The following is a 16,916-nucleotide window of genomic DNA, read 5'->3' on the forward strand; positions in this document are numbered from 1 at the left end:
GCACTGAGTATCCAGTGACCATTTCCTATGGAGATTAGGGCCATGAAGTTTAAGTATAAAGCCTTTGGCCTCAGCAACTAAAGTTCCTCAGATAGTTTTACAAGTCTCAGTTGGTACCTCTATCACCAAACAAATAGGTGGATATTGCCAAATGGAAAACACAAAGTCTTAGAGTTTCCTCGCTACTATCAAAGCAGTTGCTTTATGGCAATGAAAATCTTCTAGAAGTCCAAGAAATAGAAACACAATAGCAAGTACATACTCATAACTACATGAGGTGAGTGACTGAATGAAATCCATCTGTAAATAGATGTCCAAAAGATCTGAAAGGTTTTGAGTTGTGTTTTTACCGCAGCGTTACAATTTTCTCAAGACAGTAGATTTGACAGATGGGAAACGCACCACAATCTTACTGAAGTGTCCACAACAATGCTTATTGATGATGTTTTTAAGATTTCCTTTCCGTAATGGGTCATAGCATGCAACACTTTTTGAGAAAATCCACTTCAATAACTTGATGGAGGTCAAGAGAATATCTTGGTGTTACCATAGCTACCTGGGAGGATAAAAAATGTAATCTTTTCCAATACACTTCTTTATAATCAAATGCTGATACTAAAATTAACTCAAGACCTAATGCCGATACTTAGGAGCTAGTTTTGGCTTTGACTTTTAAACTTGTTGGAAAGCCTGAAGGTGTTAAAGCAACTCATTTAGTATAGTAATCTGCTATTACCCTTTGTTGGTTGAGTCTGCTTTTTACTATGGGGCCCAACCTTAATATAGTCCATTCCTTTGGAAAAACAAAGCATCTAATAGGAATTTTATGTGACTACCACGTTTAAATGAAATACCAGATGCAGTTAAACCACATTGCTTCCAAAGCACACCAAAATCATGAGCTATCCCAAAAGCATATTTACTATCTGTATAGATAGTTCCTCTCTTATCTCTACCTAATTGGCAGGCTGTAGTAACTGCTACAATTTCAGCAACTTGTACGGATCTGGCCCCTGGGAAAGGATAATATTTGAGTGAGTTGCTGTCACATACTAAGCTAAACAACATCCTTGCTCCATTCTCTAATAGGCTCCATCCATACGCATTTCTAAATCTGGATTGTCAAAGAGTTTCAAAGAGATCAGAGTGAGGTAAGAAAAATTCCTGAATAAGTGCATGACAGTCATTAGGTTTGCTTCCTCCTCTGGGAGAGAAAGAAAGCTGGGGAAAGGAGAGTCAAGGAGCTACAGCAATGGATAGAAATACGTGTGAGTGAGAAGAGAAGGATTTCATAGAAGGTTAATCTAAAGCAGAAAAGCATTGAGTGTTTTCAGTCAACAGTAAGGTCTGAGTGACATGAGGGACCATAATGTTAAGAGGAGATCCTAAAACTAAGTCAATAGAAGCCTCAATTAACTATGCAGCTGTTGCCACTGAAGACAAAGAAGGTAGACTTTTGTTATAGGTAAAGTGAGAGGCTATTACGAGTGGTGGATGGGCTATTGAGTTAGAACCCTCAGAGCTTGTCTTTGGATGCTTCATATACAACAGAAGGAAAGGTTTATGACATTCGGAGAGTACAAGCATAGGAGCTTTTGAAGAACACTTTTTGAATTACAGAAGGCACTAGGTGAGTCTGTCCCAGGCAAAGGCTCTGGTACTGGGAAATTTATCTGTACCAAAACAAAATAATCTTCTCTTCCATGGAGTTTGCCCAGCCCACATTTGAGTAGCACTCCATTTTCAAGATAGATTTCACTCCAACAGATCTACCAGAGTGGAATCATTGTGTAGAAAGCATGTTGACTAATGATAGGAGATTCCTACCACTGAAATATTTTAGCTACTCCAAGGAAGGAGTGATGGAAAGGTGGGTTTATGGTAGAATATGTAGGTCTGGTATCAACAAAAAAGGAACATCCTTGGTTTGTTGGTTTTTTGGTTTCGTTTTGTTTTGTTTTTGCAATTATATGGAAATTTCTTCCTTTTGTCTTAAAGGCAATTTTGGACAAACTGAAGGATCTACTTACTCAAAAGGAAGTAATTCTGTTACAAAAATTTGGTCCTCTATTATTTTAGATTCTGTCTTTTAATTCAAGGCAGAGCAAGCATTCTTCCAGTATCCCTTTTCCTTATAATATCTACACATATCTTTGTTTAATTTGGCTATAGAGATGTTTTTGTTCTGGGTTTATCTAATTGCTTAATTGTGAAGAGTTGCTAATTGAATCTATATAATTTTTTTCTGAGCCAAAGTATCTTCAAAGTGCGCAAGTTCTCTTAGTCTAGAGAGAAGGCTGTCTACCCTTCAATTGTCTGTTTCCTAACTAAATCTGCCACTTCTATTTTAAGACCATCAATATAGAGGTGGTTAGGGTGATTGTGATATCTTTGTTCCCACTGAGAAAAGAGTACTGTGTGAAATAGTAATTAAGCTGTCTCTGAAATTAAGGATGGATCTGAGTTTTTCCCCTCCTTATGTAACTGGATTTTTGACCCATCGATTTTGACAGGAAAGTTCTCAGGAATAACTGCTAAGAGAGCTTGTCTGGTTTTTACACTTTTTATAACCACCTGCAGTTAAATTTTATCCCATTTTTTTCCCTATCATTTTAGTAATCAATCCATCATGCTTTTCAAATCAAGTTCAGCATCTCTGCTTAGATGAACTAATTGAAAGAGATCAAGGACTCCCTGACTATAAATTCCTAAGACAATGCTTAAATTCTTAAACTAACTTTTGTCTTTCCTAAGAAGGGATTAGAAAGTTCTTAGCTATATTATGGAACTCTGATTTTCACCAAGGTTTAAAGCTGTGAAACAATTTCCATCTACATTAAAAGATATTGAAGGGATATTCTTCAGTAAGAGCACTGTATTTAGGAAGGGACAGTGGAGAATAGGAAAGGGGGTTGAGACAATGTGCAGGGAGATGAGGAGGAGGAACAAAACACGGGGAAGAGAAAGTGAGAGGGGGGCCAGGAGGAAAGTCAATCCAAAGATGGGGCAGAAGAGAAAAAAGAGAATTTAAGTTTGGATTTTTAGATGATCCATATTTTTATTAGCTTTTTCTAAGGAGTCCCGAAGTAATTTTATAATTTTGCTGTCTTTTAGAAGATTTTTGTCTTTAAGAGGACTCTTCTTACCAATTAAAACCTGTTGACCATTAAATATTTGGAATCTTTGAATCCTTTGATGGTAAGGTGCCAATCAAATGGATTGTCTCAATCATATCCCAAGTTCCGCAAGGTGGTCAGTAAAGTTCTAGAACACTCACAGAGCTTCCACAATTTAGTGTTATTGGCTTTATAATGTTAAACGTATATGCAAGTGGCCTGAACAAACTAACAAAATCTCCTTGGCATTATGGCCCCACTGTGACTATGAACACCTCTATTAGCAGAAAAATCAAACCTAGAGATGTATACAAGATGTATACAAGACAATAAAGATGAAGAATAAAGGTTTAGACAGTGCTTCAAGGTCAGGAGAGCCAAGCGCTGGTCTAGTCCATAGAAGGAACTGGTCCTTTAACAAAGTGGTCTGGGCGGAACAGCAAAGTGACCAAACCTGCCTGAACCTCAGCAGCGGAAACTATGGAATAAAATCAGCTGGAGAGTCATTACCATAAGGCTCTGAAAGGAAGGCTCCAAAGGAGCATTTTAACTTGGAGAAGGACAACGGAAAATTTTGCATGGCTTTAGCAGGAGGGGGTTGGCCGAAATTCAGCTAGACTTAGCAGGACAGGGTTTGGCGGCAGTCCAGCTAGTTTCGGAAATGGGAATACAGGGATTGTTATTGTGGAATAAGAGTCATTGTTTGGGCAGTCTGGATTTTATTGAGAGAGGTGAGGAGGAAGAATTAGGGGTTAAAGTCATATGCAAGAGGGGATGGGAAGGAAAAGCAATGGGGGTCCAAGAGATTTGAGAGTCGGGGGTACAAGGATTTGTGAAAGCCACAATGGAAAATTCTCCTGTCTTAAGTCACTCGGGGTCTCTTACACACAAAAGCTATAAAACTTGTTTTCACAGGGGCTTCAATGCCTTCATTCAAAGTGATTTCTAACAGTGACCATGTTAGTGGGAGCAATGTCTTGTAGCAGAACTCCCTTAAGCCTCGTTAAACTGCTGGACTAAGCTGTGGATTGGGGGAATTCTGGGAGAACAGGAGGAACTTTCCTCTTGATGGCCTCTTCTTTATATAGATGATAATTCAAATCTGTCAGGAAGTCTGCAGGGTAAGATTCAAATGGAAAAAGGTAAATCCAATGGATAAATTCCTCCATATTACTGCATGTCCAGATAAATGTGAAAACCTTTTAGAATTCAGCAGTGGTCTTTTATTCTGTCAAGGTCCCAGGATAATGAAGCATAATTTTGAGGAAGAGAATTCAAAGTACTTGGATGTTTGCTTATTTTGGTTCAGGGGAATGCTGGCACCCTTAGAAGACCAGCCCTTAAGTACGCGACATTGGAATGGAAGTCAAGTAGGAAAAAGCGTTGGTTCTTCTTACATAAACTTCAGTTGAATATAACTTTCTCACGATATTTCAGCTCCCCACCCCAATCTTGGATAGAAATAAGTGAAAAGATAGGACCAAAAGAAGAGACAATGTTTAAAGATTTTCCAGATGCTTTAAAACCCTGGAAAGCATTCAGTTCTGGTTTGATCTGGGGTATAAGTTAGCCCACTCGTTTTTCTTCTCTGGATCATACAGCTGGTTCCTGAACTGAATGTTCATCCATGCCCTTGTGAACAAGTTCCTTGTGAACAAGTTCCATAGCAGTTAGAGGTGAAATTATTGGAGAGGCTTCCATAAATCTGAGTCATTGCAGGGAAATTTTGTGTTACTTTTGTCCTTTCTCCTCTTCATGATTAAAAAAAATTTAATAAAAGCATTGTTTTTGCCATAATTTCAAAGAAGGTCATAACATTTATGGATCTTGGCAAAAGCATCATTTAAGCAACGACTCATTCCAACTTTGAGACAGATGTAGTGTAACATGCTGTAGGTGTTACTTGTCTGTACTTAAGAGTCTCGTGAAATACAAAACCCATTCATTATTAAATTTTAGTCTTGTTTGAGGCTTATTTGAACTTGTTTTTTCAATGTGCATGGAACATATAAAAATTGGCTTTGTCCAGAACATTCATTTAATTGCTTTTGACTGCCTTGTGAGTGCACAACATACCAGGCATGACAGTGTTTTGTGTTAAGAGAGTGTAGTTCTGAAATAGCAGAAAAACAAGGATAATATTGTTACAATTTAATACAAAATCCATTAGGTCTAGGATACTGATAATCATTATTTTACTTGTGTATCCCTGAAAAGGCTTAATGATTAATTGTGCACTTTTCTGCACCAGATGGTTCTTTTGGAAAATATACTTCTTCTCTTCCATTTGCCACTCAGCTACTACATTCCACCAAGTCAGTATTCAGATCATTTTTCAACTGTCTCAAGAACATAAACTGTCAAAGTTCTGTAATTTTTAGTGCTATGCTCTAAAAATTGTACAGAGATAGATTTTTTTTCCCCTGTATCTAAAAGGATCTACTTAGAGGAACTCCATTTAACAAAGTTGTATCAAGTTAAGTGACTAGAACTGTTATACGTACTATAGATACATTTTTTTTCCCTGTGAAGGTAAGATTAGCCTGTTTGCTTATACATACAGGGATATTTAGGAGAAAGATATAAGAAAAATTAGAAAACCAAGACTTCACAAGCATGTCAAATTGGAGGTTCAGGTAAGCTTTCAGTTAAAATTGTTACATAGGTAAGAAAAATAGGTAGCTTTTAGGGCACCTGGGTGGCTCAGTGAGTTAAACCGCTGTCTTTGGCTCAGGTCATGATCTCAGGGTCCTGGGATCGAGTCCCGCATCGGGCTCTCTGCTCAGCAGGGAGCCTGCTTCCCTTCTTCTCTCTCTGTCTGCTTCTCTGCCTACTTGTGATCTCTCTCTGTCAAATAAATAAATAAAATCTTTTAAAAAAATAGGTAGATTTTATCTTCCTATTTAGCCCATTCTCTTCCCTTTGCTCTCCTCACCCTTCTTAATGGCATTTTGTCTCAGCTGTAGACACACTTATTCAGTTAGTTGTATAAACTCACACTAAGGTCGTCTTAAAAGAAATCACTAAATATTTGTTGAACATCTCCCATGGACCAGACTCTGTATTTGGGACTCTAAACTTTTTTTCTTTAACCTTCAAATCATCCCCCAAAACATCAGCCTTAACTGTAAGCTTATTAAAAATGCAGACTCTCAGACCTACTAAATTGGAATCTGCACTTTAACATAATCCTCAAGTGATTCATAAACATATTTAAAAATCCAAGATACAATCATCTAGAGTAGTGGTTCAACTTAATCAGAATCACTGAGGTGGTTTGTTATCAGGTCTACATTTGGGGAAACTCAGGTCCAGAGGATATAAAAGAGCCAAGACTGATCTTTGCCTTTAAGCCTTTTACAACATAGCTGGGGATCAAATCAATCACACATCAAGTACAGAACAGTTAAGTGTCAATCTGGGTGATTTTGCCGTTAATGTAGTTGTTCTGAGAAAGAGTAATGTGGAGTTGAGTTGTCAGGAAAAGTTCTGTTGCCTGGGAAGATGATGGTACCACTAATTAAATTAAGAAAGATGGAAAGTAAGGCTGATTTGTAAGAAAAGATGACACGTTTCATCTCAGATATATTGACTTAAAGAGGTGATAGATTATCAAAGGAAGTTTGTTCCACTGATACTGGACATGCATGATCCTACTGCACCTAAAGCTAAAAATTAAAAGACTATCTTCCCCTTGAGGACAGGATCCCTCCATTACTCACTCTTCTATCATCAGTGCTACTGGTATACCTGGCACACAGGAGACATTCCGTAGCTTTTTGCTGGTTTAATGAATAAATGAATTTAGATTTGTTCCTTAAAATCACAACCCTTCACAAATTTTCCCACTTCAATGCATTTAGTCTTTGAAAGAAGACAATAGGAATAACCAAAAAGCTTAACCCAAACTATAAAACTTTAATAGCAGATTTTCAGGACCTGAGGAAGCCAGAAGAAAAATATTTTTGAAGGAGATTTAATTTACTGTATCACCTGTTGATAAGGCAAGTATATGGGGAACTCTACACACATCTCTTCTATTTTTTTAAATGTTTGTCCTGTGTTCTGTTAGAAGGAAAGTTGTTAGTAATCTCAAACACTCCCAGAAAGCTTTTAAAATGCAGTGGAACAGGGCACGCGGGTGGTGCAGTCAGTGAAATGTGTGACTTGATTTCAGCTCAGGTCATGATCTCAGGGTCCCAGGATCAAGTCCCATGGTGGCTCTGCGCTCACTTGGTGTGGAGTCTCTCCTTCTGCTCTTCCCCCTCTGCTCGAGTTCTCTCTCTCTCTCTAAAGAAATAAATCTTTTTAAAAAAATGAAGTCAAACTTTATGATTTTCCCATTACTGTTATTGAATAGCACTAGGTGCTACCGCATGCAAAGTCTCCTTCTCTAAGCCAAGAAAAACCTACATGTTGTGGGAAGAGAGAAATGTGGTTGTTAGCTAATTCTTCTATAACCATCCATCACATCTTTTTGATTTCCAGTCTTCCTTGGAGCCCAGTTTATATACATAATGTTGAGTTTGCTTTACTGCTACCATACTCAAAGAGAATTCTTCTACAATAAACTAAAGTCAGTGTCAGGGTCCATATATTCCATCTTTGATCTTAAGGTAATATTTACTGACTTGGGGGAATCCCATGATATGATGTGACATTACATACGGGTCATTCAAAATAACGAAAAAATTATTAAATATATGATCTCGCTTTCAACAGAGTAGAAAAGGTGTAAAGAAAAGAAAGAATCATAGCCCATTCTCTTCCCCACTGAAACAGGATGGGTGAAATCACACAGTTTCAAAAAGCCAGCTTTTGTCTGAACTCCAATCCAATGTATCATGGTTTATTAATTTACAAGCAGCCTATAGTATATAAACAATCTGTGTAAAAAATCAATTAAGCTAATCCTCTTTGTAGAGGTTCCTAATTTGTTATGCAGCTTTCTTCTTTATTGTTATAATCAGACAGCTTTCATACTTAAAAACACATACCGTATACTCTACCCATACCTAGAAATGACTAGCCCACTGATATCCTACCTTTTGAGCCAAAATCACCCACTCCTATTGCTTTAGGAGCCACTATAAAAGAAGCACCAGCAACTCTTGACTACCTCATTGGAACAAGGTGGAGAAAAAAATAACCTGGAAAATAAAAACAGCTTAGGAGAGCTGACCCTAACCATTTTCCTCATTGGAATGACATTAAGCCTAGATTCATTTAGGTTAGAAAAGCATCTTCTCTTTAAAGTAAATACCATTTTGTAAGTTATATGACTATTTTCCAATTACATTTTAGTACGATTTGCTTGACCTGGTTGCTTTCCTTGTTATAATGGGTGGAGATGAACAGCACCCTGGGTTGGGAGTTTTGACTGGATTATGGAAGGCAGGTACCTTGGCATAGGGAGCCATGGGAGCGGGGGTGGGGGGATCAGAGGTTAAAAGTTTGCATGGAGCACTTAAGCGAGTACAGCTGTTCTAAGAATTGAGGCTAAATGGCAAGAGTGAATTATGGAAAGTAAGGTGAGGCAATGCCAAAATTAAATTTCATGCGTTTCAAATTTTGTTTTACTAATGCAAAAATAGAAAAATAAATTCTTTTTGCTCTTCTTCACACCCCTTCACACATCCTTTCTTTTGGATTCCAGAATTCTCAAAAAAAAAAAAAAAAAAAAGAGAGCGAGAGAGACAGAGACAGAGAAAGAGAGAGAGACTTTGTCTTGCCTTGGATTCGGTTGGTAAGCTCTTAAGCGCACAATGATCTCAAGCTTGTATTTCTAACGATATGCCCATTCTCTATCTAAACTACCTGACAATCCAAAAGCTTCTTTTCCATAGGATTTACAAGTTACAGTATTATGAAATAATGTACATGGAGGTTGGGAATATAATGGTTTGAATGTACATACCTAAATTTACACAGTTTAAAATATTAATGATACTCTAAAGGATTTCAGCTCCAAAGTTGGTGAGATTAACTCTCCAGAAGGTCACCAAAATAGTGTGCTTTTTCAGTTTAAGCCCTGGAGGAATACAAAGTTGCAAAATTCCAAGAAGATTAAAATCGGTTGTATTGCTAAATTGGAAACTAATTTAACAAGAGCCAATTGCACATGAGACAAAGTTCTCCACCACACCCTAATCCACCAAAACATATTGAACAAATCATTTGGCTAAAGAAGTGGGAACACTATTCACAATTATCTTATCATCAAGGGACAACTAGGGACAAACTATGTTCTAAAAATTGGAAACCAATTTTGAACCGAGTTGGAAGACCTCACTATACTGGGCAGAACGTCTTGCCTATGGCTTGTTGCCTATTGTCTATTGAATTGAGTGAAGTTGAAAAAAAAAAAAAAAAAAGGAAAATCCATTGTTGTTGTTTCAGCAGTAAACAGAAAGCAAAGAAGAGCTTTAGTTCAAAGAGGCTTAGGGTTTAGAAACAAGTTGATAAATACATATATTTATGTGTATTTATTTATTTGTATATTTCTTCTTATGTTTATTTCAGGATTTATTTCATATTTTATATACATACTTCATATGAAATCAGATTAATAAATAAAACTTAAAATTCCCTATCTCAGAGACATGATTGCTGGTTTGATTAGGTAGCCTTCAAAGAATGTGTAAGTCACATAATTATTTTAGCCAGCCCACCATTTGGGCTGTCCACGTGATGGAAAACAAATGTGTTGTATGTGAGTCCCCTCTCGTTTTGACAGCATAGACCAAATAATGTTTTTGAGAAATGTTTTCCTGTGGGCTCTGGTTAGATCATGAGGACCCTGCCATCCATCCACATTCACGGGCACGCTCAAAGTCCTTTCCAAAGCCATTTGTTTGCTTTCAGGAAAGCACAAACTACATAGTAAATCCAAGTCATACTAGGTTATTAATTGGTATGGAAGTTTGCAGAGCATAAAGTTAAACTGTAGAAGTATTCTTCAAGACTACATGATTATAGAGAGAGAAAAAGAGGGAGGGTGTGTTATTTTACCACTGTTGGGATTTAGAGTTATCAGAGCCAGTTTCAGAAGCATACATTATGCTCAAGAGTCTAGTATACCTGAGAACATGATACTCTCAATAGGAATTTATTTAGCTTCCTAATGATTCATTAAGAAAGTTATAAAGTACAAGACATGTTCTCAACTACTGTTTAGCAAACAAATTTTTTAGTGCTTGTAGGTGAGCCCAAAAGACACCAGGGTATAACTCTAAGAAAGCTTACGTGTCCCGGGACCTTTTGCCAAGATCATTTATATTTTATTTAGTTAGCCATACTTTTGAGGATTACCCAAGCTCTTTGCTGTTTGTACTTACTTTCCCTCCTTGAGGAAATGGAGGAAAGCATCCCGTCTGGAGAAGAAGTTTTCTTCCCTCCAAGAAAGAGGCTAACATCTCCTATATCCATATATCACTTCTCACCTAATTCTAAAGATGTGTAAAAATAGGCCATAAATTCATTTACCTGCGCTATGTCACTATGTGTAAAAGATAGCAAAGATGTTTCAAACTGGCAAGATTTTAAATTGTCTCTGGATCTTTATTTATGTGTATTCTTTGGAGATAAGTAATTGCTTATTCCTTTAAAACATCTTTGTCTTACGTTAATTAAAAAAGATATACGTACCCCATGTTTATTGCAGCATTATTTACAATAGCCAAGTTATGGAAGCAACCCAAGTGCCCATTGATAGATGAACACACACACACACACACACACACACTATTACTCAGCCCTAAAGAAAGAATGAAACTTTGCCCTTTGCAACAACATGGATGGATCTAGACAGTACAATGCTTAAGTGAAATAAGTTAGAGAAAGACAAATACCATATCATTTCACTCATATGTAGAATTTAAGAAACAAAATAAATGAACAAAGGAAAAAAGAGACAAGCCAAAATCAGCCTCTTAACTGTAGAGAACAAACAGACGGTTACCAGAGGGGAGGTGGGTGAGGGATGGGTGAAATAGATTATGGGGATTAAGGTAAGTGCTGAGTAATGTGTAGAGCTATTGAATCACTATTTTGTATGCCTGAAACAATATAACACTGTATGTTAACTATAGTGGAAGTAAAAAAAAAAATTATGGAAAAAAAAATCTTTGTTTTATTATCAACTAAATCTTGAACCTCACTTCAGGGTTACTAGATTTGTGTCATCAGGCTCAGTGGTTTCTCCTCAGTCTGGGAAATCCCAGTGAATAATGAGATTATTATTTATTATAATATTATCGTGTAGATTGACTGGAAATTCTCTCCTAAAGCAAATTATAAATCTCTATTTAACTAAGGCCACAAGAAATCCAATGTTATTTACTTAAAATAAAGATGGGGGTGCCTGGGTGGCTCAGTGAGTTAAAGCCTCTGCCTTTGGCTAGGGTCGTGATCCCAAGGTCCTGGGATCGAGCCCCACGTCGAGCCTGCTTCCTCCTCTCTCTCTCTCTCTCTCTGCCTGTCTCTCTGTCTACTTGTGATCTCTGTCTGTCAAATAAATAAATAAAATCTTAAAAAAAATTTTTAAATAAATAAATAAAGATGACAAGGAATTAATTAACCCTTTTCTGATAACAAACTGCCAAGAATGTTACATGCTTTAAAAATCTATAGCTGACCCATTTCTGCCCAACTTGTTCCTGCAGAGAACCACACCCCCACTCCAGTAACTCTGGTCTTCTAGAAGCCTATGAATCTGCCAACTCCCTTTGCTGCCCACTTTCCATCCCCAGGTCATTTGGCCTCCATCCCCAGGTCATTTGGCCTCCATCCCCTAAATATTTCTGGAATGTATCCACAAACACATGCCCATCTAGGACATCATTAACTGCCACCTGTGTTACTCTACCTGATCTATCTCCAGGCTGGCTCTCCTCGTGACTATTCTCCAAATAGCAGCCAAAATAATCTTTCTAAAATAAGTATCATTTTCTTACTCCTGCTAACCAACCATTAAATTACCTCCCTTAATCCTTGTGATAAAAGGCAAACTCTTCAGGGCACCTGGGTGGCTCAGTCGATTAAGCGTCTGACTCTTGATTTCAGCTCAGGTCATGATCTCCGGGTCGTGAGATGGAGCGTGGAGACTGCTTGAGATTCTTTCTCTTTCCCTCTGCAACTCCCCTCCTGCAAAAAGCCAAACTCTTTCCCGTGACCTAAGTTCCTCCCACTTTGCCACCTGCCGCTCTCTCCAGTCTCATCTGCTGATCATCACCCATTCTCATTCCTTCGCCCAACTGCCATTTCCTCAGTCCCTCAAATATATAAACTTAGTAAGATATAAACTTAGTATACAAGCTAAGTTAGATGGCCTACAAAGAACACCAACAGCTTCCTGTACCTAGTTCCCTAAACTAGCACAGAGCATATGTTTTTGATAACTGCTTGTTTATGCTTTTCCTAAATATACTCTGGAGGCAACAAGAGAGTGGGTCTATCTTTGTTCAGAACTGTATCCTCAGCTGCCAGCACTGAGCCTGACAAAACTTAAGTGCTCAGTAGATGCGAGCTGAACACCAAATCACAAAGAAATAAAAAGAAAGAGAGTCATTGGGGGAAAATACCTCATGCCAATACCACAGACCAAGAGCAATTTCCTTTTTAGCTAATGACTGATACAAAAAAGGAAAACAAAAATAAATGTGTATAGGACAAGAAAAAATAGTTCACAAAAATAAATGTTTTTTCACAAAAAACATTTGTCGTGTAAAGGACAAGAAAAAATAGTTCAAAAAAGTGTAAAAATAGGACTCTACAGTAGACATAAAGGCAATTTCAGCCACACTTCAGTGAAATATCCTCTTTCCATGTAAAATGACTGGTAGATTTTGTTTTCTAATAGAACGCAATGCTAGCAGTTTAGCAAGGGTACAGTGAAAGGAATAATGCATATAATTTAAGTTTAAATTGGTCCAAATGTTTTTGAAACAATTAATGCCTAATCTTAATGGGTATACCCCTCAGGAATTCATCCTATACAAGCAATTCTAAATGTGAGAGATTTATAAAACTACACAAAGCAGTCTTACTTTCAGCAGTAAAAAATCAGAAACAATCTAAAAATTCAATAGGATAGAATATGGAAGACATGATGTACCTTTTTTTGGATTATTATGTAATTTTTATGAGAATGATTAAGAAGCAATAGGAAAATGTGTTTATGATATAGCTAAAAATAATATAAAATTTCAGGCACAGTATGATTAAGTATATAAAAGCTAGGAATAAAAAAAGGCTGAAAATAGTTTTGGTTAACAGTCACAATTTTTCTGTTAATTCAGTGAAAACAGAACTTGTGCCTAAATTACCCTAAAATTTCCACTTTACTTTGTTCCTGTGAGCTATCTTTGTTATGAAGAAATAAAAATACTTTCCATTGGCTCTGATTTTGCTATTTTGATAGGTGTTTGGGGGAAAATGAGAGAAAGAATCACAATGACTCAAAACCATGTCATGTATGCATGTTTCCTTTGTTTGCATGTTACCATTATTCTTAAGAGGACAGTTACTCAAGTTCTTTCGAAATAGTATCATAAAAAGCACCCAATGTGTTTCTTACAATCCATTCCTATATTCATAAAGAAAAAAATGTAATGGTTGGAAATGTCTGTGTTGTAACATGGTATAAAATATGTTATTGCTTCTCCTCGTGTAAATGGATACTACAGATTGATGGGAAACTTAGCTACCAAATTACAAAATCCCAGAAAAATGTCACCATACAATTTCTAAGGGATCCTTCTTCAAACAGGGATTGTGTAAAATCAGACAGCCAGATAGGATTAGTCATGAGAGATTTACTGGAGGAAATACCTGTGAGGGAAGATAAGGAAAAGAGCCGGAGGCGGCTGGACAACCTGTGAGACCATGATGCAAGTCTGAGCCCCATGAAGGGAAGAGGGAAGAATGGAAGGATGGATAGGAGGCATCTTAGACTGCAGTGCAATTCTGAGAAAGTGCAGCAAGATTGTTGGGAAGTCCCTGAGAAAAGTCTCCCAGCAGAGAAAGAGGAAGCCTTTCTCTCCCAAGAATGGCCCTGCCTTAAGTATTTCTGCCGTTGTTTGATCCCAGGCTTGAAGGGGCTCATTTTAAGTATGACTTCCATGCGAATGCTGTGATACATTCAGAGCACAGCGGCTGGGCCCATCCGGTAATTATGCCCTCTGCAACAGGAGCTCCAAGAAGCTCTTTCTCAAGGCTGCCCAGGCATCAATATTTAATCACATTCAGAATAGAGCATCTCACTTTATAAAAGAGCATCTATTCCAGTGATTGCTTAAAGGAGCTACCCAGTTATCTGATGGCATTTTTTGATGTAAGATGACCTTGTGTTTCTCATGACAACAGCCCCTGGCAATAATTAGGAAAGCATAGATCTCCATCTTTTGGATGGAGAAATAGAGATAAGGAGAAGCTAAGGGACCTACGGAAGCTAGAAATAAATACCAAACTAGAACCCAAATCACTGTTGTTTTAGTATAAGGTTTCTTCCCCTTTACATCCATATACGTAGAAATATAATAGAAATTTCAGGATGATAGTAAGATAACACGTAAACAACCAAGACCAAATGGCTCTCGAGATCACTGTTGTATATTATAAGAAAGGAGAGTTCACAGTTAAATACATTTATTTCTGAATAAAACCAAAAGAATCAGCTGTTTATTCATAAACTTTCCTGAGAGACATTGATTTTTCATCAATTATTTCATTTTCTGACTAAGGTTTTCTTCAACAAATCTTAAGAGCACATGCTCAATTTTGAGGTACAACCAAAAAAAGAAATCGAATGTCTTTCTGGTCACTGGACACAAAGAAATTATTATTATTATTTTTGAAGGTTTTAAGATGTTTTATTTAGTAATTTGAGGGCAAGGAGAGCAAGCAAGATAGCACAAGCAGGGAGAGAAGCAAAGGGACAGGGAGAAGCAGACTCCTCGCTGAGCAGAGAGCCCAGGACTCTGGGATCATGAACTGAGTCAATGGCAGACATTTAACCCCCTGAGACACCCAGATGCCCCAAAGAACTTAATGGCTTTAAAATAACTCTTAGTGTTAGCTTGCTCCCGCCCGCGATAGTGAGAAAGGCTACGGATGCAAATGGATCTGAGAGATGAACTTTATTGCAAGCACCCTCGGGCGCGGTTCCGTGACTCACAGAGAGAGAGTCGGGGAAGTCGCGCTGAGAGGGAGTTGGCGAGGTCTTTTTATCGGGTTGCGTCCATATATGGCAAGGTATGTGGTGATCAGAGGGTATGGGGGGTGGGGAGTCCGTGATGGACAGATCCGGGTTGGGAAGTTCTTGGGTGGAGAGTTTCCGTTTCCTGACGGTGACGTGGGGGCTGCAGTGAGGGTGGCGGGAAAGTCCGCCATCTTAGAGAGGGTTGGCGGGAAAGTCCGCCATCTTGGAGAGGGTTGGCGGGCAAGTCCGCCATCTTGAGGCCCCAGTTTCCCAGCCGACCCATCACTTAGTTTGAAATATTCTGATCTGACCCACATAGAAAGTAGGTTCCTCCTTCAATTCCATACATGTACTGATGTGTTTTTAGATAATTCCCACCTTAAAAACGACTGTTCTGTTCTGCCCAACTATTATGAGATTGGTCTCCTATACTTTATTAAGCCAAATTTTAAAATGAGAAAATCAGGGACATTTGAAAGTTTAGTGAAGTTCTTAAGGCAAAATAGCTATAACTTTCTTTATGATGAACTATTGATCTAAAAATATTTGTTTATGCACAAGGAGTAGTTTATTGTCATGAGATACTTAAACCACTTCAGATCCCGTAAACATCATGAAGGATTTTATTTTCCAAAACTCAAGAACATGTCTGTCTCAACATCAAAACCACCTCTCACCTTATCATCTCTACTGATGGGTGTTCTTAGTTCTAAATTTTGGATTTAAAAATTTTCTAGGATCTTAGGAATATTATATAACAAGTTTGGGCAGAGAGGAGATGGATGCTAAACTTACTAAAAACATCATTTCCAAGGCACCCTTTGAATGACATCCAAAATTGGTTTGTCTTGGATTTCTTTTCTGATCTTGAGAAAAATGCATGAATTTTCTTAGGCAGGACATGTGTTCGAAATGATGAGCTGCATTAGTCATCTCCACTAAGGTACATTATTCTTAAAACAAAATAAAATAAAACTGATTGCCATAGAAAATTTGTTTCCTCAGACTTCAAAAGAACTAAATTCTCTATTTCTTTATAACAATTACAGCAGTACAAGTTTTAGGGACCATCATCGCCAGATTTTAAATTGAGCCTGAAACAACCTACCTCAAAGACCTCTCTTTGGCAGTTTAGTAACTTTATCTTTTTCTGCTCAAGCCATCTAAACAGAACAAACTCACATCATTTATTTTGCACATTTGACTCCACTCCATTGGGACAAAATCATTTTCTGCATGAAACGGAACTGCAAAAGGGTGATCATAACACTTGATCATTTAGAAGGAAATAGAACATACACTCCCTATTCTACATACATGAGGTCACTGGCATTTTTGCATAATTATTTCATAAAAATATAATCATGTGCATGACTGGAAATGAATTTATTTAAGTTCCACTCAGAAAAAAAAAATTCAAGGAACTAATTTAAAAAGTTTAAAAACCATGTTTTGTCTTTTTTCAGTTAAAATTACTCCGATATATTTAAACTTAAAATCAACCAGGGGCAAAATTATCAGAGAATCTTGGAACTTCAAAGATTCTCAGAGGTTGTTTTAATTGAGATACAGTTTTAGAACTATGTAATAGAGATCAAAAT

The sequence above is a fragment of the Mustela putorius genome, unplaced genomic scaffold (assembly GCF_011764305.1).
Source record: "Mustela putorius furo isolate JIRA1106 unplaced genomic scaffold, ASM1176430v1.1 tig00537227_pilon_pilon_pilon, whole genome shotgun sequence".
NCBI lineage: Eukaryota > Metazoa > Chordata > Mammalia > Carnivora > Mustelidae > Mustela > Mustela putorius.